The 25497-nt window shown below is 35.9% G+C and overlaps 1 protein-coding gene across 4 annotated transcripts in view; it reads right to left on the bottom strand.

The window, feature by feature from the left end:
* The window catches only part of NME7 (NME/NM23 family member 7), a 251720-nt gene that overhangs the window by 223881 nt on the left and 2342 nt on the right, over positions 1 to 25497 (bottom strand). The window contains exon 1 of one of the 4 annotated variants that reach the window (XM_061183126.1): positions 8141 to 8238. The exons of the other annotated variants lie outside the window; for them this stretch is intronic. The gene's annotated coding sequence lies outside the window, so the exon portion shown is untranslated. Of the gene's footprint in view, positions 1 to 8140; positions 8239 to 25497 lie in introns of those variants that run through there. 4 annotated transcript variants of the gene reach the window in all.

The following is a 25497-nucleotide window of genomic DNA, read 5'->3' as shown; positions in this document are numbered from 1 at the left end:
ATCAATGCTCATTTCCAGATATCGAAAGCACTGAATCAGGAAAAATATCAAAATCAAGAGTTTTGGGTCAGCCAAAAGAGCAGCAGAGACGAGAGACAGTGAGAAAGGTAGCCTGTCTACAAGGTACATTTGAGCACAAAAGCAGACTGCAATAATAAATCAGAGGAGATCACTAACAATGAAAACTGTTTGGCCTCAATCCAAGAAAGAACAGGAACCATTTCTACAGTTATAGAAGGACTCTGTCAAGGTTACTGAGGCCCTTCTTACATGTTTCTGGAAAGTGCATTTAAGATGTGTTGTAAGAGATTAAGGAAAAGGAGTTACTCAAGGTCAATACAAGACTCCTAGGGAATGAAAATCAGTTCATGGAACAGAAAAAAATAGAAGAGAAAAAACTGCAGTGGCAACAGTAGTATGATGTGGTGGTGTGGATTCAGAAACACAGCAGATGTTTGTCTGGAAATGTCTTTATTTCACCTCCATTATTTTGAAGGGTATCTTTGCTAGTTATATAATTCTATGTAGTAGAACTAACAGTTATTCAGGAATGCATCTTGAAGAACAATACTTTGGATTCTTCTGCCCCTAAACAGTAACTGAGGAGAAGACTATCCCAAGTAACTTCAGTTATTCAAAGAAATGCATCTTTTAAAACTTAATGACAGGGCTTCCCTGGTGGCGCAGTGGTTAAGAATCCGCCTGCCAATGCACGGGACACGGGTTCCAGCCCTGGTCCGGGAAGATCCCACGTGCCGAGGAGCAACTAAGCCCGTGTACCACAACTACTGAGCCTGCGCTCTACAGCCCACAAGCCACAACTACTGAGGCTGCGTGCCACAACTACTGAAGCCCGTGCACCTAGAGCCCGTGCTCTGCAACAAGAGAAGCCACCACAATGAGAAGCCCGCACACCACAACAAAGAGTAGCCCCTGCTCACCGCAACTAGAGAAAGCCTGCGTGCAGCAACGAAGATCCAACGCAGCCAAAAAAAAAAAACTTAATGACATTATGTACCAATCATCTATTATATGTCTGAAACCAGTACTGTACATCTAGTTTCTGAAATTGTCAAAGGTGAAATTTTTAAATGGCTGCTGCTTGCATATCTTACAATTATAGAACGCAAAGCGTCATTGTTAAGAGAGAAATACTAATTGAGAGTCATCAAAGTACAAAATAGTATACTGGGCACAGAGGATAGGAGTGGAAAACATTTACAAAGTTGAATGAGTAAGACTGATGAAGGAGCTTAGAATCTAAATGAGAAAAGATGCATAGTTATTAGTTATTTTTTAAAATTACAGAAAGTATATGAAATTTAGGAACAATTACTTATTATCATATTGTTTTTTTTCCATATGTTTAAAAACCCATTATAATAGTGGCTTTCAAACTTTTGACTATTACAGTAATAACTTCACATTATGACCCAATATACACATACATGTAAATATGTTACTGATAAATTTCACACAGCAATATTTATCCTTACTATGCACTGTGTACTAAGATATTTTTTCTTTTCTTCTTTTATTTTTTTAAATTTAATTTTTATTTTATATTGGAGAATGGTTGATTAACAATGTTGTGTCAGTTTCAGGTATACAGTAAAGCAATTCAGTTATACATATACATATATCCATTCTTTTTCGGATTACTAAGATATTTTTTATTCCAGTCTTTTTTTAAAACATCGATAGAGACCCACTAAACTGATTTTATGAGCTATAAGTAAAGCCAAAAACCTTTGAAAAACATTGTATTACCACCCACTGCTCCCTTCACATCCTCTCCTTTGCTTTCAGGCTCACCACCCTCAGAAAGGAGAAAAAAAAAAAGGATTTTCCCTACTGGAACCAAGCAATATATCAGTCACTAAAATAAATGTGCCTGAATTGCCTGAATTGAAAACAGACAGTACAGAGAGAAACAATTGTATATTCAAAAAGATGGAAGAAATAATTTCTGAGGGGTATTTTAATTCACGTTGGCTATTGACCCATCCGTGCATGAGAGTAGTAGCTCAAAAGGAAGAGGAAATTACAACTCTGTAGTTCAATGAGGTTGTAAGGAAACAACCTGTCATGCTATTGGGTCAGGACTGAGCGGCATATATAGTCAAACTGCTTAAAATCCTCATAGAAAGATGAAGCAAAGAAAGAAGCCGTGTTTCTGAAATCAGGTATCTAAAACAGAGCCCAGTGAAAGAGCCAATACAACCCTTCACTGGGATTAAGCAATTATATCCTAGCCAGCAAGAACAATCACTTCTACAGAACTAGTTTAATAGCTAAACACCAAGTTAAAAATGTGTATTATTTAAATATTTATTTGTATAAGTTATTTGAACCTATGAGATCATAACTCAATGCCACTTAGAAGTTTTCTCTCTTCCAGCAAGCAATGAAGTACTTGGCAAATTTTTAAAAATATATCAAATTTGCTGCAAGCTTTGTTAGCGTATTTCTCATTACATTTTCCCACTTACCCAAGAATTGAGACTGAACTTTTGCAGCTTCCCTCATTTCCTATGGGATCTCACAATTTAGCTGTCTTCTATAAATCAATATAAGTGTAACGAAATATTCTCATTACTATTTTTAAAAATACTTTAGCCAACTGTAAGGAACTAGGAAATTTTGGCTGAAGTTTTAAAATACTAGTTCTCCTCATGATTGGACAGCAATAAGCACCCTCTGTTGCATTTCGGTTTATTACTTACTACAAGGAAATGTTTAATATCTAAGCAATGTAAAACTGTTTATACCTTTCATCTTACTCTAGTCCTTCTACCTTCATCCTCTTTTCTACTCTTCTAAATTTGAAAGTATTTAATTTTGACACAAACTAAACTGTCTTTTATTGAATCCTCTGTTCATTGAGTGAAAGCTATTAAAAAAAGAGAAGAAAATCTGTCTCACACAGATTTGCCAAAATAAAAGCTCACCCACTCAGGAAAATGGTGGGCCTTCTAACTAGCTACACTTCTTACCACTGAACTACAGAGTTGTAATTTCCTCTTCCTTTTAAGGAACCACCTATGCAAGGATGGGTCAACAGCCAAGCACAAACTGTTATTTGAGGAGGGGAAAATCAGGGAACTAGTTCTTACCCATCATCACATCCTAGGAAGAACTGGCTGGCTCTTCCTGGATGATGAATAAAGATAAGTACAGGTAGACTCTAAAATAGTAAGTAAACAACTGGCCTATTTAGTTTTTCCGGGACCAAACCAAAAAAGGATCACACTTCAGTTCTGAATGCTGCTGAAATACACCCTTAAATACTCTGCAGACCTAGATCAATGAGATGTACCATATATCTCCTTATTTATGGTACTTCTCCTAAACTTTTGAAACACTCTCTCTCAGTTCCTTCAAAATCTTCACGTATCTTCTTGTCAAGACACAATGCAAATTCCACCTGCTCGACAAAAATCTCCATGAGCCTTCCAAATGAAAGACATTTTTCAATACTCTGAAATCCCCTTGCATTTTATCTGAGCCTTTGGAAGCATATTTATAGTTGTTTATATACACAGCTTATCTTTCTACTATAACGTAAGTTCCTGAGGACAAAATGAGGGTATCATTCATTTTTATACCCCCAAAGTGCACATCCCAGGGCCTTCTACGAGTCGGTATTCAGTCAATAACTGGTCAATACTTCAATCTTAGGCTCACATAAGAACCAGTTCCCGGGACTTCCCTGGTGGTCCAGTGGTTAAGACTCCGCCCTTCCAATGCAGGGGGTGTGCGTTCGATCCCTGGCCGGGGAACTAAGATCCCACATGCCCCACAGTGTGGCCAAAAAGAAAAAAAAAGAACCAGTTCCTACTGAAAACTGTTTACACAACACCTAATTCAACATATCTGAGCAGGTTTTTTACATGACCATTTTATCTGTTGTTGTAAGATTACAAAAAAATAATTGTTTACGTATTCCTATATCTTACTACTTTACTTCTACTTCTTATAAAACGTTACCTTGCATATCTAGTAATTTAGGTGATTACTCATTGCTTGTCACTAATATATTTGCAAGTTTTTAAATGTACATCAGCCAAATCATATACATATATTTTTGCACTCAAACAAGCATGAGTTTCATTAATCACTGTACAAACAAAATAGTACTTTCTAAACACCTATGAGGCCCATTCCCTTTCAGTCGCCACTGAGGTATCCACACTCAACCCCTACAAACACCAGTGATGGGGGAGGGGAAGAAGAGATATACCACCAGACACTGTACTTTGCTCCTCCTGTCTGATTACTACTAAAAAGTTCAACATCAGTTTTTCTGTTTTTAATAATATAAGAAGAGGCCTATAAAATATGTTGACAGTGTAGGTTCCTCTCACATAGAATGATCTCCAGCACCCTCTGTACAGACTGAATTGATAGGGGGATAGAATAAGCACCCTTCTAGACTCGGCCCTAGGTCCTGGGTGGGAGAAAGGGGGATGTACAGAGGTCAAAATAACAATCCTCATCATCAGGTGCTTTGCAATCATTCTAAATTGACAAAGAAAAACCAGTACACATGAAAAAACAGCAAGAAGGACTTCCCTGGCAGTCCAGTAGTTAAGACTTTGCCTTCTAATGCAGAGGGTGTGGGTTCAATCCGTGGTCGGGGAGCTAAGATCCCACATGCCTCGCGGCCAAAAAAACCAAAACATAAAACAGAAACAATATTGTAACGAATTCAATAAAGACTTTAAAAATGGTCCACATCAAAAATAAAACTTAAAAAAAAAAAGAAAAAAGACCAGCAAGAAAACAATACAAAAATAATTCAGAGATAGGTTGTGTGACACAAAACTACAGGCGTTTGAAGAAGAGCAGTCTATATGATCATCATGACAAAAGCCAAAAGAGCGCAAAGCTAGGAATAAGCATGAGTGTTATTGGCAACCTGGGAGGATGCAGCTGTACAAGGACATAAATGGTTCAACAAGTGATATGTTTACATTTTAGAAACAAAATGAAAATAGTGAATCATTGAGCTAGTGAACAGTCTGAGTAGAGAAATACAATCATGAGGTTAATGTTTAAATTCATCTTAATAAGGATATGGGCTCTTGAGGGAGGAGCCTTATTGCCAGTATCTAGAAAAGTATTTAGCAAAAGTAGGTGCTCAATAAATGTTTTCCAATATAATGGCTGGATGTATGGATGCATAGATGAGAACATAAAGATTCTAAATCAGGGAGACCAATTAGGAGACAAATCGGATGTCTTAATTCAGGACTAAAAGTGGTTACAGGAAGAATGAAGAGAAGTGATGGATACAAGAGACAGATTTAAGTAAGTAGTAATAAGTCAGTGACAGAAAGGGAAGAGATATGGGAATAAGAAATAGAGACTGATCAAAGATTTTTCAAAGTTTCAAGCCAAAGTGAATGGGAGAATGCAGGAATCTTTTCAAGGTAAAAATGATAAGATTACATTTAGGCCAATAGATTTTTGAAGTGAAGGCAGAGCTTCTAATTATTACAGTAATCATTTGGAGTTATGAGACCAGAATTTGAGCAAGAGAAAAGAACTGATGATTTAAGAGTCCCCCCAGAAATGTATTAGAATAGATTAAATCTAGCAATTTCATGAAAAATTCCCAGAGGAAAAATATCTTCCAAAAAAATCATCATTATCATCAACATAGCAATAACATAACTCTAATTTATTATCAGTATTATTATTAGAGCTGCTAACATTTACTAAGCCCTTACTATGTAGCATGCACCATAGTTATTTGCCTATATTATTGCACTTAGTCCTTACAACAACCCTAGGAGGTTGTTATGATTGCACCCATTTTCCAGAATAGGAAACTGAGGCACAGAGTGGCTAAGTAACCACATTTATTAAGTGCCAGAACCAGGACGTAAATCGAAGTCTGATAAAAAATACCTTTTTCTATACCAAGAGTGTCTAAGTTTCTACACCAAATATTCTACACCAAATATTCTCTAAGATCCTACTGGGGGAAAAATAACTCAACATTTCTATTTTTTTAAATCTTAACCTATTAAGGTTTCTATTATTGTGAATTATTTACAATGTATGTAATGTATTAATACAGTAGTGTATAAATTATAACTGAGCACTCATTTATGAGGGAGTGAGAGATGTTCTATTTTTTTCTAGTAAGAATGTGAGATCAAAACAGCCTATATATATATATATATATATATTCTCTTTCCTGTCTACCTTTGTTTCCTACAAGAATTCAATGTCAACAGTTTTATCTTTTTTCTTTAAAAACAGACCACTTATATACCCAAAAGAATTAAAAGCAGGGTCTCAAAGAGATATTTATATACCCATGTTCATAGCAGCATTATTCACAATAGCTAAAATGTGGAAGCAATCCAGTGTCCATTAATGGATGAATGGATAAACAAAATGTGGTATACACTTACAATGGAATATTATTCAGCTTTAAAAAGGAAGGAAATTCTGACATATGCCATGACATGGATGAAATTTGAAGACATTATACTGAGTAAAACAAGCCAGTCACGAAAAAGATAAATACTGCCTGATTCCATTTACACAAGGTACTCAGAGTAATCAAAACAACAGAGACAGAAAGCAGGATGATAGTTGCCAGGGCTGGGGGAGAGGGAAATGGGGAGTCATAGTTTATTGGTTATAGAGTTTCAGTGTTACAAGATGACAAGAATTATGGAGATGGATGGTGGTGATGGTTGTACAACATTATGAATGTATCTAATACCACTGAATTGTACACCTAAAAATGGTTACAATGGTAAATTTTATGTTATGTGTATTTATCACAGTAAAAAAAATTGAGGGAAAAAAACAGACCACATATGATCAGATACTCCATTCATGCACTCACTTAGTCATTCCAAAAATATTTATTAACTGCTTCTCTTGTGCCAAGCTCTGATGGTACATTCAGTGATTTCTAAGAAACAATCCCTGCTTTTAATGGGTCTGTAAGGAAGTCAGTAACGTAAAACCCAAATATATAAACAAATCATTATAAGTTAATACTCTAAGAACAATAATAGTGATAGTCAAGAGCTAGCACTTTCTATTAGGTACCTGCTATGTGTTAAGTACCCAGTTCTAAACACTTAGGTATTTTATCTGAATAACAGTATGAGAGAGATGGATTATTACCTGTACTTTACAGATAGTAAAACTGACTCAGGTAGGTTTAAAAACACACTCAAGATTACCCAGCTTAGAAACAGGTGAACTCAGGCAGTTTGATTCCAGATCCCATGCTCCTAACCACTCTCCTCAGAGTGGTGGAAAGGGGATCTAAGGGAAATAGGACCACGCAGCCTACATACACTGCTCTGTTTGCTAGGTCTCCAGAACCCAAAACTAAACTCTTTCATTTTAATCCCTTATTGAAACAAATCACATCTTAAAAAGCAACACAACAACAATGGCCTAAAAATCAGGCCATATTTTTCAGACTTGTAATTCTAACAATGCATTGAAAAATGTATGTTGCACTCTGCAATACCGTAGTTCAGAAAAAACTACGTCACAATAGGCAACGAAACGCTTTTGTTTATACAAAAGTGCTCCCTTGCTTAAATCACACTGAAATGGATTTATAGAATACAATATGGAGAACAGTCTTAAACAAACCAGAAATCTGATTTTCAGAAGTTGCATATTTAAGAGTCAGTAACTGGTCACCATCTATTTTAAGCCAAATATCTGCTTCTGTGTGACTTCAAAGGCATTCTGGAGTAAACTATACAGATGGTAAAGTTTACCATTCAACAGGCTTCTAAAGTTTAATCTACGTCTCCATGTACCTCCATCCACCCTGAATGACATTATAATAGAAATCAACAGTATATGAGAACCTGCCACGTCAGGCCAGCTGCTTCCAGTGAGGGTTTGTGAAAAGCGGCTCCAAAGAACAAACTTCACTGTCTCAAACATTCTCAGAACACAGTGGATCATTAAATATTTATTACCTGACTAGCAGGCAAATAAACATAGCAATTCCTATGGCTTTACTTAGATGCCACAGTGAGAAGTACAACAGAAACGAAAAGATTACAACCAAAATGTTTGTATTTTCCCATTACCACAGACTAGACTTTAGGCAATAACTTGTTTTGTACTAAATCTTTACCAGTCTTCCTCCAGGGCTTCCTTCAAGGATCAAGTATTCTCTTACACTGAATTGTGTCAAACATTAACCTTAACTTCAGTGTGGCCAAAACCATTTTCAAACCTGTCCAGATTGTTCCCAGAAGGCTATTGCTTCCTCGTAAATCCACCCTGGAAGGCAAACAGAAGGTGAGCTCAAGTGAAAAGGGTCTCATGTAGAGACTCTGATTTGCTAACTCTAGATTAGTATTTCTCACTAATAAAGTCAGACAAGCAAATTACATTAGGAGGAAAAGTTAGGCGAATTATTAAATTTAGTTAATTTTCCTTTTCCAGGTAAATTCTTTAAGAATTAAGTAAAAATGTTGTAATCCTTTTTATCTTTAAAAAAAAAGTCAGTTTAAGGCCAAATATCTTCTCCCCTTGTGAAAAAGATAATGTTCAATGTGAGGATTCTACATATTTCCAAGGTTTTCTTTTTAAAAAGTCACTTGAGATAATATCACAGAAGTAGAATGCATTATTGTTTGTCTTTAACAGAAAAAAAAATGTCAATGCTGCAGTAAACAGAACACAAACTCATGTGTTTCCCCAACTATGATGCTTAGGAATGCACCTTCCATTTAATGCCTGCTTAATTTTATTACAGAGTAAAAAATGCCAGAAAAGAACCATTTCCAGAGTATAAGTGTAAATCAGGAAACTGATCAAATAAGAATCATTTTAAAAGGCATATATCCAGTTTCAGAGAAGAAAGAACTTTTAAAAACTTTTTCAGCTTGGGCCCTATAGATCCTTGAAAATTCTTCCTCTCAGACTTCTGCAGATCACTATCATAAAAACTTACAATAATGCCACGTTAAATGCCATGTAAAAAAACAATGCCACATACTGCCTACCAGGGGAAATCTTCTCTCTCAAAAGCAAGGCTGAAAGAAAATACAATTATTGTTAAAAGTCTTTCCAGACCAACCCTAGCCAACTGATATTTCTGTATACTTGGAATCTAATTTTCACCGAATTTCAGAGATCAAAGGAACATTAATGATGAGGAAACAGAAGTTCAAATAAATTAAGTGACTTGGCAAGAGTTTTGTGACTTGCTAAGTAGCAGAGTTTAACAAAGACCCTTGTTTCCTGATGGGCAGACTGATGTTTCCATAGTAGAACGCTGGGTCGTCATCTGGCAGGTTTGTGCAACACAAATTCTCTCTATAATCAAATTCTGAGCTTCTGGAGGATAGAGACTACATCATTTATTTCTTTTGAAGCTCCAAAGTGATCTTCCTGGTTCTGGGACCCCCTAATAAAAAAGTCAAATATATACTACCAAAATAAAGATCAAAAGGAGTAAATAAATGTGTTCAGCACAAGATTTTAATAAAATGGCAAAAATCCACTCCTCAAGATAAAAAACAAAACCCTACACCCATCTGTTTGTGTGTCTATTTCTATTTCCAGAAAAATTCATAAGGAAGACATTTTTTCTTACTTTTTTGAATAAGTATGGCTTCTCTGACTAGCACCTTAAAAAATACACTTGATGAAAGAGTAAGTGACTCCAGGACAAGAGTTATCCATCAGGGACCACTTGTCAACAATTATCTGAACCACAATACTCGAAAAGAGAAATGGATCTGAACCAAAAAAGAAATACTGGGTCTAACTATAATGGCAAGAGGATATTAAAGCAATTACACACTATTCACCTAATATTCAATTAGAAAACTGACTCCATTATTGGGCTAGAAGTCATCTGATGACACAGAAAATTACAATATAAGTGGTATCTGTAAGTTTTTTGATCCAAAGGTCTGTTGCTAAGGTCACGAGTATACCAAGCCTAATCTTGTTATGCCTTTATCCCATAGCCACTATGCCAATGGGCCTGGAAGTGAACGTGCTAGCCATTTTCCATGTGTCCCTCTAGACCTTCACGATGCTCTTCTTTAACCTGCTCTGAGTTTGGCCAGCCAACCAGCATGAGCTTCATCAAAGGATTCCCTTGTCCTTGGACTTTCACATGGGTCCAGCCAGTAGGAAGCAATGGCTAAAGGTTAAAGGAAGAAAAGTGAAGTCAAGATATTTATTCTCCTAACTTTCTCCCTGCCAGATCACATTGGTCAGTTGCTCCTCTCTACAAAAGGCCACAGCTCCTATCAGTCCCTCTGTCCATTACAGCTACTCTGCTAGCTCTCTCCTTCTGCCCTGGGGACAGGTCTATAGGTAGCATTGGTTCCCTGCTGTTGCTAGCCCCTCCCCTCATACTGAACCATCCCTTGTTAGTTTCTCTTAATTCTCCCCACACCTCTATAATTAGTCTCTTTAGTAAACTCTTCCATTATCCCAATTGAGTATACTATATCTATATCCTGCTAGGACCCAGAATGATACTTTGGAATATAGGTACTTCCTGCCTCACATTGCCAGTTCCAGATCATTTCCACTGGGGGCGGTGGGGGGAGTGGGGGTCACCTTCGGTTACGTGTGCTTTTGTTGTCATATATAAAAGGGCTTTGCCTAACCCGAGGTCACATATATTTATTCCTATATTTTCTTCTAAGAGCTTTATAGTCTTACCTCGTACATTTAGGTCTATAATCCACTTTGAACTACATTTCAGAGTCTTATCTTTTTGCATACGGATATCCAATTGTCCCAGCACCATTTGTGGAAAAGACTACTGTTTCTTCATTGAATTGTATTGGCATTTTTGTTGAAAATCAACTTACCATAAAAGGTTTATTTCTGGACTTTCAATCCTGTTCCACTGATCTCCATGTCTAGCCTTACACCAGTACCACACTCTCTTGATTACTGTATCTTTATTGTTAGGTTTGAAACCAGGAAGTCTAAGTCCTCCAGTTTTGGCCTTTTTATTCAAAATTGTGTTGACTATTCTGAGTCCTTCACATTTCCATATCAATTTTAGGATCAGCCTGTCAATTTCTGCAAAAAATATCTGTTGGGATTTTGATAGGGATTGCACTGAACCCATTTATCTGTTTATAGAGAATTGCCACCATAGTATATTGATTCTTCCAATCCATGAACATGGAATGTCTCCATATATCTTACAATTTTACTCAGCAATGTTTTGTAGTTTTCAGTGTACATCTTGCACTTCTGCTAAAAAGTATTCCTAAGTATTTATTCTTTTGATGCTACCGTAAATGGAATTTATTTCTTAATTTCCTTTTCAGACTGTTCACTGTAGTACACAGAAATACAACTGATTTTTGTATACTGATTTTGTATATTGATCTTATATTCTGCAACCTTACTGAGCACATTAGTTATAACAGTTTTTTGGTTTTGGGGCAGGGGGTGGTAGATTCCGTAGGATTTTCTACATATACAGTTATACCATCTGTGAATAAAGACAGTTTTACTTCTTCCTATCCAATCTGGATGTCTCTTATCTCTTTTTTTCTTGCCTGACTGCAATGGCTAAAACTTCTATTACAACATTGTATAAAACTGGTGAAAGCAGACATCATTGCCCCTTATTCCTGATCTTAGGAAGAAAGCATTAACATTTTCACCATTAAGTACATTGTTAGCTATAGGTTTTCTGTGACTCTCCTTAGTCAGGTTGAAGGACTTTCCTTCTCTTCTTTATTTGTTGAGAATTTTTATTATGAATGGTATTGGATTTTGTAAAAATGTTTTTGTATGTCTGCTGATCATGTGGGTTTTGTCCTTTATTAATAAGGTGAATTATATTAATTAATGATTTTCAGATATTAAATCAACTTTGAATTCTTGGTATAAATCCCACTAGGTCATGTGGTATAATCCATTCCATATGTTGCAGGATTCAGTTTACTAAAATTTTGTTGAGGATTGGTAAATCTATATTCAAATAAGGAGCATCAGTTGTTTTCTTTTCTTGTAATGTCTTCCTCTGGCTTCGGTATAAGGGTAATACTGGCTTCACAGGATGAGTTGGGAAGTATTCCTTTGCCTCTATTTTCCTGAAAGGTTGGTATTGTTTATTCTTTAAATGTTTGATATAGTTCACCAGAGAAGTCATTTGGGCCTGAGTTTATCCTTGCAGAAAGATTTTTTATAACTAATTCAATTGCTTTGCCTGGTATAGATCTATTCAGATTTTCTCCATCTTCTTGAGTCTGTTTTAGTAATTATATCTTTCAAGGACTTCACCCATTTCATCCAAGTTGTCTAATTTGATGGCATAAAGTTGTCCATAGTATTTCATTATAATTCCTTTAATGTATGTAGGGTCAGTAGAGATGGCTCCTCTTTCATTCCTAATTTTGGTAATTTATATCTTTGGTCTTCTTTTATTAGCCAGTCTAACTAAAGTTTTATCTATGTTAATCATTTCAAAGAAAGAATTTCACTGATTTCCTCTATTGTTTCTTAGTTTCCTATTTTATTGGTTTCCACTCTAATCTTCATTTCCATCCTTCTTCTTGTTTTATGTTTAATTTGTTCTTATTTTTCCCTTTATCTAGTCTCTTAAGGTAGAAGCTGAACTTACTGATCTGTAATCTCTTTTCCAGTTTATGCATTTCTCATTGATTTCTTAATGTTAAAGTACTCTAGGTCTTGGTCTTTGGACCTCTTGTTTCTACCTACACTCACTCTCCTAATGATTGTCTGGTCTCACGGCTTTAAATGAATTCCATATACTGACAGCTCTCAGACTAGACCTCTTCCAAATTTCAGGGTCATATATCCACCTGCCTCTTACCTTAGATATTAAATAAACATCTCTAATTTAACAGGCTCCAAACTGAACTCCTGCTCCAGCCCCTTACCAAACTTGCTCCTCATCAGTCTTCCACATCTCTGTTAATGGCAACTCCACCCTTACCATTGCTTAGGCCATAATCCAAGGGTCATCTTTTAACTCTATCCCTGACTCACTCTTTCTCTTAGACCTCAGACCCAATCCATCAGGAAATCCTGTTAGCTCTACCTACAAAGAATATACACCAAATCACTCCACTACCTCCACTGCAATTACACTACTCCAAGCCACCATACTCTCGCCTAGATTATACCTTATAACTTGTCTCTCTACTTCCATTCTTGACCACTGCCCCCTGCCACATCTATTCTCAAAAAAGCAGCCAAAGAGACACTGTAAAAATGTAAGTTGAACCACCCCACCCCTCCTCTTAAAATCTGCAGACTCAAACTTCCTATTTCTATCAGAATGAAGTCAACCCACTTTCAATGGCCTGCAAGATCTGGCCTCCCATTACCTGCCTGATCTCATCTCCCACAACTGTCACTCTTGCTTACTGTGCCGGAGCCACACTGTTACTTGAACACAGGGCATTCTCCACCTAAGAGCCTCTCCATTGGCTACCCTACTTCCAGGAATACTTTTTCTCCAACATCTGCATGGCTCATCCTTTCTCACTCTCAAGTCTTTGCTCAACTATCATCTTCTCTGTTAGACTGACTCTGGCCATGTCCCTTTAAATTACACTCACCACCATTACTAGCACTCCCAATGTTCATCATCCTGACCACTTTTTCCCTATAGCATTTAACACCTTCAAATATTATGTATATTATTCTTAATATGTTGATTATTTATTATATATCTCCTTCAATAGAATGTAAGACCTCTTAGGGCAGGAATTGTTGTCTGTTTTATTCATGGATGTATCCCAAGGGACTAGGTATATGTATGGCATATAATAGGTGTTATTAAATATTTGTTGAATGAATAAATAAATTTAAAAAGCAGAACTTATCCACTGGCCATTATCAAATTAAAAGTTATTCATGCCTGAAAAGCTAATTTATTTATTCCTCCATTCATTCAACAAATATTGAGTTCCTTCTCTTTGCCAGGCACTGCGGCAGACAATAGGGATATTCAAAACAGACAAGGTCCTGTTGACATGGAGCTTGTTTACCAACCTTCTGTTTCTCTTCATAGCATGTTAAAAAAAATGGTATAATTCCTGTAATAATAAGTGTTATAAAGACAATACAATGCGTAAGTAAATGTGTTAATGATTAGGAACAGAGAGCTAGGAGTCATCCTTCAACTAGAATAGACAGTAAAGCCCACTATGAGGAGATATCATTCGAAGTAAAACCAGGATAAGGAGAAGCCATTTATGCAGAATTCTGCGGGGAGAAATATTCCAGAGAGACAAAAAGCATAAAGCTTCAAAGGGGAGATGGAGTTTGGTGAATTCAAGGAAAAAAAAAAAAAAGCCAATATGACCTGAAGGTGGTAGAAGAGGGACAGATAAGGTGGGAGGGCATCCTGCCTCCACTGCGGAGGCCCTAAACCCACCCTGACATTTTTAGCAATTTAGACGCATCCTAGAATGTTATTTTTATATCACCTTCTCTCTCCTGTGCTCCCTCTCCTACTCTTTTTTCCCTCTAGGGAAAATGCCAATGGCACTGAGTGCCAGTGTCACTGAGTCGAAATTTGAGAAGCCTATTCCTTAGCAGACCTGGTACTTTTGTGCAAATCAGAGAAAGTTGTGCTTTCCTCACAACACTTTCTGTCATCTGTTAGAAAAATATGTAATAAATAAGCGTATCTGCAATTCACTCATAGTCGTGCATGTGCAGTGCAACATGCACAGCAGCATGTAGGGCCCAGGATGCAGAGACAGAGAGGGTAGCTCTTTGCAAATCAAACTGGCTCCATTTTTCCTCTATTTCAAATACTGAATGCTGTGGATGTTAAATATACATGTAGCTTTGCATACACTGCAATTATTACTATTCAGCATTAACTACAGTTGGCTACAAATTCTGTTAGCTTTATCCTCATGTGAAAAGGGATGAGTCTGAGTATTTCTGAGATGCAGATTCAAGGGGCTGTAAGCATGGACGTACTTCCGTAAAAGTGGCAAAAGCCTTGACTATATCAGCAAGTGTTAGAAGTACTGATCATCAGACAGTCTAACAGAAGAGCTACATATTAGGGTAATCTTCCCTATCTTTAGGAAAAGTTTTTGCTTACATTATTTCATGTGACTCCTGGGTTATTTTAATTTAGTAGTTTACTGTTTTGGGTTTTTTTTTAAATAAGATAAAGGATATTTTGATGGAGTAACAGATTCTTAAAAACCATTCTCAAGTTTAATCCCAAAGGAGGCCATTCTTTTCATCACCTAGGCTTCCGTTTCCTAATTTATGAAAAGTGTGTGTCTTCATGAGAAATAATCTGTGATACTGTGTTCTTTCTAGATGAATGGTATGCGTATGCCACATTGATATAATTAAAATTTATGAGCAACTAATAATATCCATAAAGGATATCACTCCCGAAAGAATGCGTCCAGTGATAAAGGAGTGCCACCTAATGTTCAGTGTGGACTTCAACATATCCAGGCCACACAGCCATGTGACAAACACCCCTCAATTGGAGCCCTGAAATTATATATTAAATCATGATAATTTTGCAGAGGCCCTAATTGAGTATCAAAATAAGAATTATGACTTCTTGAAGAAAATTTGTATCACTCATATGCTCTAGAAATTGATTTTTCAAAAGGAAGTAAACAGTCTTTACTTCTCTCTATAGCTACAAAAAAAAAAAAAAAAAAGAACAAGAAGAAATTTACTCCTAAAATATTTTAAAAATTTAAACACCTTGGTCCCAACTGCAGTAGACTAGAAAGAGCCCAGGCTTCCAGGCTAAACAGGTTCAAATCAGGGCCCTCCCACTCAACAGCAGTATAACCTTGGGTCTTTCAAACCTGAGACTGTTTCCTTACATGAAAAGAACTTAATTTACAGTAGGCATAAAATAAATGATAGATATTAGTTATTAAGAAAAGTAGGTCTCCCATTATGATTTATAAGCTAATAAGTTAACTTAGTTTTTAATAGAGCCCCTTCCAGTCATCAGGGCTTTAAGAAATGTTTTATTGAAAAGACAACACATGCCAGGTCAACAATTTCATTTCTCTCTAATCCCTTGCATAAAAAAAAGGACCTAATCTCAGTTCTTTTCTGATCCTTCCCCCAACCAGTCCCAAGTAAGTTTAAAGCATTTTTTCTTAGCCACTGAAGAAATTATCAGGTTCAAACAGCAACTCTGATGAAAGAAGAATAACATGCACTGAATTCTCTTCACTTGCTTTCTAACATCTAACACATTACATAGCAGGGTTTTAAACAACTTAAAAAAATAATTTTTTAAATCCAGTTAAACTATTTCAAGAATATCTTCCTCATGACATTAAAAAAAAAGGAGGGGAGTAATCTGATGTGTGTGTGTGTAAAAGAATCTTTTTTTTTAACCCTTGGATTAATATCATCAAATTTTATTAATTTACCTTTGCAATTCTCAAAAATTAAGTCTCTTTTGAGCCTAATCTTCCCTTTAATATTACAGATTTATTGTTTGTATAAGTGACAATTTAGCTGTAACAGATAAGAACAGTTTCATGACAGCTCAGTGTATTAATTAGGAAGGTCTTTTAAGCACAGTTACTGAGGGCCTCCATGGGCCAGGTCTAGGAATACAAAGGAGCATAATATTGGGTTGGCCAAAAAGTGTGTTCAGGTTTTTCCATAACATCTTACAAAAAACCCGAATGAACTTTTTGGCCAATCCAACAAATAAATCCTGCTCTCCAGGAGCTCACTCTCCTCGGCACATTACTCAGTCCTCACTCTGAGAGCCAGAAGGCAGATTACAGAGATAAATTCCCAATGCATGTCTTTGAAAGCAGATGGAGCCCCTTCTCCAGCAGCACTGCATTCCCAGGAGACTAGGCGTTCGGGAAGGGGCAGAGGGGATCATGGAGACGGTAGGAAGAATAGGCAGGGCCAGAGACGTCGCTACTTCTTTCTCTCTCCTGGCCTTGGAGGTTTCTCTCTTTTCTCTCCTGGATTTTAGATGTCTGTCCCTCTCCCTCTCTCTTGGTCCTGGATTTCTTTCTCTCCCTCTCTACCTCTAAACTTTGGACAGCTTTCTTTCCTAGGGAAATAAAAGGATATTTAAGAAAATAGAGAATGCAAAGGAAAATAAGGCAAACAGTGTAAAAAAGGATCATAAAACAGAACTGAAGTTGGTACTTACTGATATGGTATTGACTAAATAAAGTTTTTAATTCCTTCCCTTATTTAAGAAATTAGAACTAACGCAGTATGGAGTCAGTCACATCTACATACAGCGATGCATACCGCATCTAGACATGAGCACAGTGTGGCAGCAAGAACATCTCACTGAGGGAGAAGACATGCGGGCCTCTGAGTATTTCCCAACCTAGCTTCCTCATCTATAAAATTTGGGGATAAGACTAGATTGGTGGCTCACAAACACTTTCCTTTTTTTTTTTCACCAGAACCTACAGTAAGAACTACAATTTCCACTAGAACCAATACACACACATACACCCTCCACAACGGAAAAAAAGTTCCATGAAACAATTCTTATCCTAGAATGTGCAATGTACTAATATTTGACACTGTTCTTAAAGGCTAGTTGCTGTTCACAATTTAGAGTTCATAATCCACCCATGGGTCCCAACATCAGTTTCAGAAACACTGGTCTTACAAAAATCCAAAGTCTCCTTCAGCTCGAAGAGTTTATGATTTCATACCACATAGGGCTTACATGATCTGGCCTCAGGCTACCTCTCAACCACATTTCTGCCACTCTCTCCCTCACTCTCTCTGCTCCAATCTTACTGGCCTTCTTGCTGGTCCCTGGACAGAGCAAGCAGGCTCCCACCTCAGAATCTTTTCCCTTGCTCTTCCCTCTGCCTGGACTACTCGTTATTAGGGCTCTCTACAGTGTCACTTCATTCAGCTCTCTGCTCATATGTCAGCAATCTAGAGAGGTTTCCCTGACCATCCAACTAAATACCACCTCCTTCTACTTTCTTCAACCTCTTCTCCCATAATCTAACTTTTCCATAGCACTTATCAATAATTAACACTATGTTACATGTTTGTTTATTGTGTGACTTCCCACCCCCAGAAATTTTAGCTCCATAAGGGTAGGACTTTGTCAGTCATTGCTATATATCCTGGGTGCCTAGAACAGTGCCTGGTATATAATAGGAACTTAAAAGTAATTGTTGAATGAATGAATGAATGAATCTAGAGTTCCCTCTCAGAATACAACAGGCTACTGTTTGAGACTTAGAATTCTAGATTTTCTCTGGTGGTAAATAGCCCTTGATCAAAAAGAGTTCTCCACTCCTGGTCTTTACCAAAGGGACTAGCAGGGAAATTCAGCGGAAAGTTAACTTCCCTTCTTTTCAACTACCTTTTCAGAGCATTATTATTCTTCCTTGAATGTCTGTGCTTCTCTGCTCTCTACTGATTTTGATATTCCTCCTCACATGCAATTCCTATCTCTAAAGGACATTATGAATTAGTTAAGAATCTTAAATGCCTTAAAACATGGAAAATATTATGTAAATATCAGGCACTATCATTATTAAACCTGCAGCTGTGCAATGCTTCTGTCAGGTGCTAAAATGAAAAAAGGAAGTGAAGAAGGGGAGGGAAACCAGAGTAACTGGAGGTGCTACTCTAGGTTGAGTGGACGAGGAAGGCCTCTCCCACAAGGTGTCACGTAAGCATCGGAAGAAGTGAAGAAGCATTTCAGGCAAAGGGAATAGTAACTGTGGCTGAAGTCCATGTAATTCTGGGGGGAAAAAAGATGTAAACTTTTAAAGATGTATATCTCAAAAGGTTAAACCAAAAAGAATCTGCTTTAAAATCATATTAATAAGCACACCTCAAGTACTTCCCAACAGTCACCAGATGTGTGTGTCTTGTGCCCACTTACAAGTCACCCAAAGGGACAACATGGTCAATAGGCAAAAATGTTCAAAAGAAAGAGAAAAAAAAACATTTGTTAAGTAGGCTGAAGCTTGAACAATGAACCACAGTGACACTTTCCTACTGTTTCCAAATACCTTCTAGTAAATTTAAGGAATCGATGTTGACATTAGCATGCTAAGTTTAATTTGGGATTTATATATATTCAAAGTTGAAGAAAATGTGAAACTCAGTGAATGAAAAATAACACAGAAAAAGCTGTAAAGTTAACTAATCTTGTTTTTAATTAACACTCCTACATAGTGATTAGTCTCTCCTCTCTGTTCCTACATTCAGCAGGTCTCTATCTTAACACCCGTCAATAACAACAGTAGTAGCAACAGCTAACATTTATTGGATGCTTACAATGTATAAAGCATTAAGCTAAGCACTTTATCTCTTTTAATCATAACAATATTCCTATGAGGGAGTTAGTATTATTATCATGTTCATTTTACAAATGAGGAAATTGAATTTCTCTAAGTTAGTAGTACAATGTTACAATATATCATGTTTCTCTCTTCCCTGCCTTCCCTCTTCCCCCAAGATTGTGAGCTCCTTAAAAGATCTAGTCTTATTCATCTTTGTACCTCAGATTTATGGCATGTAGCAGGAACCCAACAGTAGGGCAGAAGGATGAGTACAAGAGGCTCTGCCCCACTTCTACGTAACTTCTTAGTATTTCAATTTTGGTTCTAAAAATGTTCTAGTGATGCATGCCTCGACCTATGTGTGTACTGAGAGTCAAGATAAATTCTCAAGGCCATTACTAGATTTTAAATGGAAATTCTGGGGAAAAGTGAGCATATTATTATAGGATCCATTCTCCCTTTGGAGATAAAAAGTTTAATTATTTAATTATGAAAAATACTCAAATACCTAAGATATACAAATATTCGCCTTTCAGAGATTTGGGAAGATATAGTAAAATTCAAAAAACTACTTAAAGAGCAAGATGGTTTAACATAAATGATAGACCTGTACTTGCCACTAGATGGAGGTATTTTCCATTTTTCCAAAGCCCTATTTCTGAGCCTCTGTAGCAAGAAACAGATTAGGCCTAAAAAGGGCTCCTTTATATTTTCACAATCAAATTATTGAATAATAAAATTTCAAGACTACCAGTAATAAAAGCAAATAAAACTTAGCTCCCAGCTAATCCACTTAAGCTTGGCAGAAATTCATGGCTCTCAAGATCTAATACTTACTAAACACATATCAGACATGCTTAGCTGTCTCCTCCCAAAAGGACATGAGAGTTATTGAAACTGGTCGCAAGAACTATTCCTGCCACCTCCCATCCCCTCCCTTTTCCCTGACCTTTTACTGCTTCCTTAGGAAAATGAATCTCTAATAGAAATTGAGGAAGATGGTATTTAATATACTGATATAAAAGTAAATTTTTAAATATCCACAAAATTGGACAATAACACCACTAACCTCAAATATTTATTTCTGAAACTTGTTTTAGATTTTAATCACCTTCCATTCTCCCCAACCATCTTCTCATTACGTAGTAGTTTGGTTAACATGAAAACAATAAATTTCATATGTATAGTACATTACAGTTTATAAATTATTTTCACATACATTACCTTATTTGATCCTCACAAAATATGAACAGAAATTATCATTCTGATTTTATGGATGAGAAAACAATTGCCCAGAAAGATTACATGTCACACGGTAAATAAGTGCTGAAACCACTACTACAATAAGGATTGAAAATTTTCGATTTCTAGCTCTAGACCAGTTCCTTTGTACTACAATCAGCTGCTGCTTCAAAACAGACAAGAGAGGACTGGATAATCTGTCTTTGAAAAGCAGCTTAGAAAAGGTAACTCCTATCTTCATCAGTATATACAGTCAATACATTTTGAATTGTAACAATTTATGAAAGATGTGAAATAATAATTAGAGAAATATTTTGGATAAGTATTAACAGCATTTTTCACCTATAGAAAATAAGTGATTTATAATCTTTCTCTCTCAATATACTGGGTAAAGAAAGTGAAAGAGTTCGAATCCATTGTTACATGTATGTACTAAATGTATAGAAATATCAGGTTAGAGATTAGGAGAAACAGGCACCATGGCACACTGCTAGTAGTGTACAAACGGGTAAAACTTTCTGGAGGTAATTTGGCAGTGCATATCAAAAAGATTTAAAAATGCACATGGCCTCTCACCCAGTTATTCTATTTCTAATTTATTCTAAGAAGATAACTATGATGTGAGTAAAAATGTGTCTGCAAAAATACGTTTATTATGGTGTTAAAAGACCAAATTAATAAATAGATTGGTTAAACCAGATTAAATGAAAGAATATAACGTAGTTCTTAAAACTGATCTGGAAAAATGTATAAGGCATATTAAGTGAAAAAAAATTTGTAAACAATGTATGCAATAGGATCACATTTTAAAAGAGATATATACATCTGTGTGTGTGTGTATATATAATATATATATATACACACGTGTGTGTGTGACTGAGATAATATTCTAAAATATTAATACTGATTGTATATAGTCAGTGATATTACAGATGAATTCAATTATATTTTTTCACTTAGCTATTTTCAAATCTCTGAAAATGACTACATTTCTACAACAGAATAAGTTAAATATTATATATATAAATTAAATATATATTTTATATGTTTTGATATATTATGTATTACCTGTATTTTATATATTACATAAATATATAAAATGCATATAGCATAAATATGTTTAACTTGTACCAGAACTATGGAAAACAAAGAATGAAATTTAAATTTACATATGTCAGAAAACCTTGGAGCTATTATGCATGTCTATGGAAATACATTTTAAAGAATAAAGCAACATGAAGAATGAACAGCACATAGGATGAGTCAGGAGAGATAACAATAGCAGCTTAATTAGACAAAATGCCTAGTATCAGAAAATAAACTTAAATTGAGCAGTACATTTTAATAGCAACAATTTCTCACATCTGCTTAATAGAAAGTCTTAAAATACCAACTTTTGGAAGTGAAGTAGCTTAGATAGTTTTTGCAGGAAAATGAATGTAAGGTTCATAGGAAATGTTGGAGATACTGCTGGAGAACAAGGGACTTCAATCTTATGCTATAGATCCATTAAGAAAGGTATCAGGTGAAATCACAGCAGAACACATAATATCCCTAATATCCATGTAGAAACTATGATGCATACCCACCTGGAATGGGGGGCTCTGCCTGACACATCTTAGAGAAGATATTATGGAAGCAAAAGGTCCAGTAAGGGGCAATTAAATTATTAAAAGGCAATTATAAGGGGAGAAATTAGTCTCTAATCTTCAAATATAAGTGCAGGACAAAAAAAAGCTTTCTTTCCAAAGTTTACAAGATCATAAATGTTACAGATGAAAATAGGCACTGAACGACCAAACTAATATGGCTAACATTTAAGTAAGTCCAGATCCAAGGAAAATAAAATATTTGATGGAATAGGAAAAATGTATGAGATACATTATCCTATTGCATTTAGAATGAAATCCAAAATCCTTCCCTTCCTGCCTTTTGTGACAACATGGATGCAACTTGAGGGCATTATACTAAGTGAAATAAATCAGACAGAGAAAGACAAATACTGTATGATATCACTAATATGTGGAATCTAAAAAGCCAGACTTATAGAAACAGAGAGTACAATGGTGAGTACCAGGACCTGGGGGAAGGGGGAAATGGGGAGGTATTGGTCAAAGGATACAAACATCCAGTTAGAAGATAAGTTCTGGGGATCTAATGTATATAGCACGGTTATTATAGTTAACAATGCTGTATTACATACTTGAAGTTGTTAAAAGAATAGATTTTTTTTTTCCTCCAAAAGGATATTAGCATGTTTAATAGCATTCTCTTATTACATTTCATTATTCATGGCCAGTCCCTGAATCAGGGGCTGGTCAATGTACAATGTAAACAGAAGGATACAATAGTGGCAACATTTTTTAATTCAATTTTTTGTTATACAGGTAATACCCGAATTCACTTCACTTGGTAAAAAAATAAAACCACTGCAGTTCAGACTCAAATTCCCTTTGATCAGCTCCCCAAATCCAAAACTCTCCCCTAAACACAGAGGTGACCACTGTTACCAGCTTGTCTATATATTTGCTTAATATATCCATAGAGAATACATAGTACTATCACGTAGGTTTGTATTTTGCTGTTTTGGTTTTTTTTTTATATACATTGGAAACTACAAATATTCTGCAACCAATTCTGCAACTAAATTCACTAAAAAAAGTCTTATCTGTCTAAGTTGGTACATATAGATCTATACCAATCTTCTTAAATGCTACATAATATTCCCAGCATGGACACATCATGGTTTACTTAGCCATCTCCCTATTGATAGACATTTAGGTAGTCTCCCATTACAAACAGCCCTGTCAAAGGCTGGAGACTTCAACCTGGTCCGCCTGGTCCTATGTTCCTACTCCTTGCAAACAAGAAGATTTATCATTTACACTGTGTAAATAGCAAAAGTGTCCTTAGGAACATTTTATAACAAATTTATAGTAATTTTTTTTTCAAAATCCTAGATCCCACTAAGATGATTTCTTTTTTTTTTTTCCTGTTTGTTTTTGGCTTTTTTAAAATATACAATTGACATATATAACATTATATTACTTTCAGGTGCACAACGTAATGATTTAGTATTAGTATATATTGCAAAATGATCACCACAATAAGTCTAAATAACACCCATCACCATATATGGTTACAAAATTTCTTCTTATGAGAACTGTTAAGGTCTACTCATGTAGTGACTTTCAAATATGCAATACAGCATTATTAACTACTGTCACCATGCTGTCCATTATATGCCCATGACATTTATTTTATAAGCAGAAGTTTATACCTTTTGACCAGCTTCATCCTTTTCACCGACCCCTCCACCACTCTGCCTCTGGCAACCACCGATCTGTTCTAAGAGAGTGGATCTTAAATGTTCGCATCACAGAAAAGAAATGGTAATTATCTAAGAGACGGAGGCAATCATTTTGTAATAGATAAGTGTATCAAATTAACACATTGTACATCTTAAACTTACACAGTGTTATATGTCAATTATACCTCAATAAAGCTAGGGGGAAAAAAGAAAAGATGGGGGATAAAAAGGCAGAAAAAAGACAGGAAAAAAGATAAAGAGCTACAAAAGACAGGAAAAAAGATAAAGAGGAAAATTAAGGCATTATATTGACCAGTTGCTATGCAGTTTTGCAAATACAACTGCTAAAGAAGAATACAACAAGCTCTAGACTGCATTCGTAATAAAATATATAGGGGAAAATGTTTTAAGTTTCAGGTTTTTATTTTAGGCTCTATACTTTCTGATTCAGCTGTAGTAAATAAAATCCTGCCTAGCTTTCAAACTTTAGTTCCTCCAAGTTAGCAGTTCAAGTAACAAAAGGAATTCTGGATGGGGAAGAAGCCCGCGGCAAGACAGTAAACCTATTTAGAAAAAACTTTATAAAGTTGAAAACTGAAAAACAATTCATGGAATAAAATCCTGTTCTTTATTCAGCGATCATGAAACTCTCTTTGAAGGCTGTTTTCAAACAACACCAACTTTGAGACATTTATTTAGTCTAACCCTTGTGGAACATAGTTGATCATCTTTAAAGGCCTTATACTAGCAGTTCATCTTGGGTAACAGTATTCAAATCAACGCTTTATTTTAGAAGATATATAACATTCATATCTCTTTATTAATCAGAAGAGTCTTGGAATTATCATCTCTATTCTCTGTATGCACAAAAGTAAATAAATTGATGACTCTATTATATTCTTTATCTTAAACAGCATGCATGTGAGACATCCTTAACTACGGCTGCCTATCTCTGCTTCACAAGATACAGGTGATGCTAGAATTTGAAGCCAGAACCCAATTCTGGTGCTAGAAGCTAGAACTGTAACAAACCAGATGCAGATGATTTAATTGCAATGACCAGGAAGCCACACCAGCAGAGCAAACAAACTCCATCCTCAGCTGCTTATGGAGACCATCAGCTTTGATAGAGTACAGATGCCCATGGCCAGACTGAACACGGAGAAAGGACATCCATTTCTCTCTTTTTCTAAAGGCCTACTCTTTCTCATAAAGGACTGACAGCAACTGACATAAGAGAAAGATTTGGATGCAGAAAGAAATTTGAAAATTCAACTCTAGTCAATTTTAGGCTTTCACTAAATTCAGAGTTTATCCTGCCACACAATAAGATTGTCACTAGGTCAAAGGAGGAAGAAGAAATCTGCATGCCTTGAGATTTCAACTATTTTGCCGTTTAAAGTGTGTCTTGCTCAAAGTACATTTTACCTTGAACTTTGTGGATCACGAGTCACAGTAAGAAAGATATTCTGCGTCATAACCCAGTACACATAACACACATATAATTTAAAACAAAAGTTTCATAAAAGCGACCCTTACTATAGGCAATATGGTAATGCCTATTTCATGTGTCTTTTTTTTTAATGCTGGCTACATACCACAAATTAATTTCATGACCGAATAATGGGTCACAACTATAGTTTCAAAAACACTGCT

The sequence above is a fragment of the Eubalaena glacialis genome, chromosome 3 (assembly GCF_028564815.1).
Source record: "Eubalaena glacialis isolate mEubGla1 chromosome 3, mEubGla1.1.hap2.+ XY, whole genome shotgun sequence".
Taxonomy (NCBI): domain Eukaryota; kingdom Metazoa; phylum Chordata; class Mammalia; order Artiodactyla; family Balaenidae; genus Eubalaena; species Eubalaena glacialis.
Note: the sequence above shows the minus strand (reverse complement) of the source record. Positions and strands in the feature narration are given on the sequence as shown.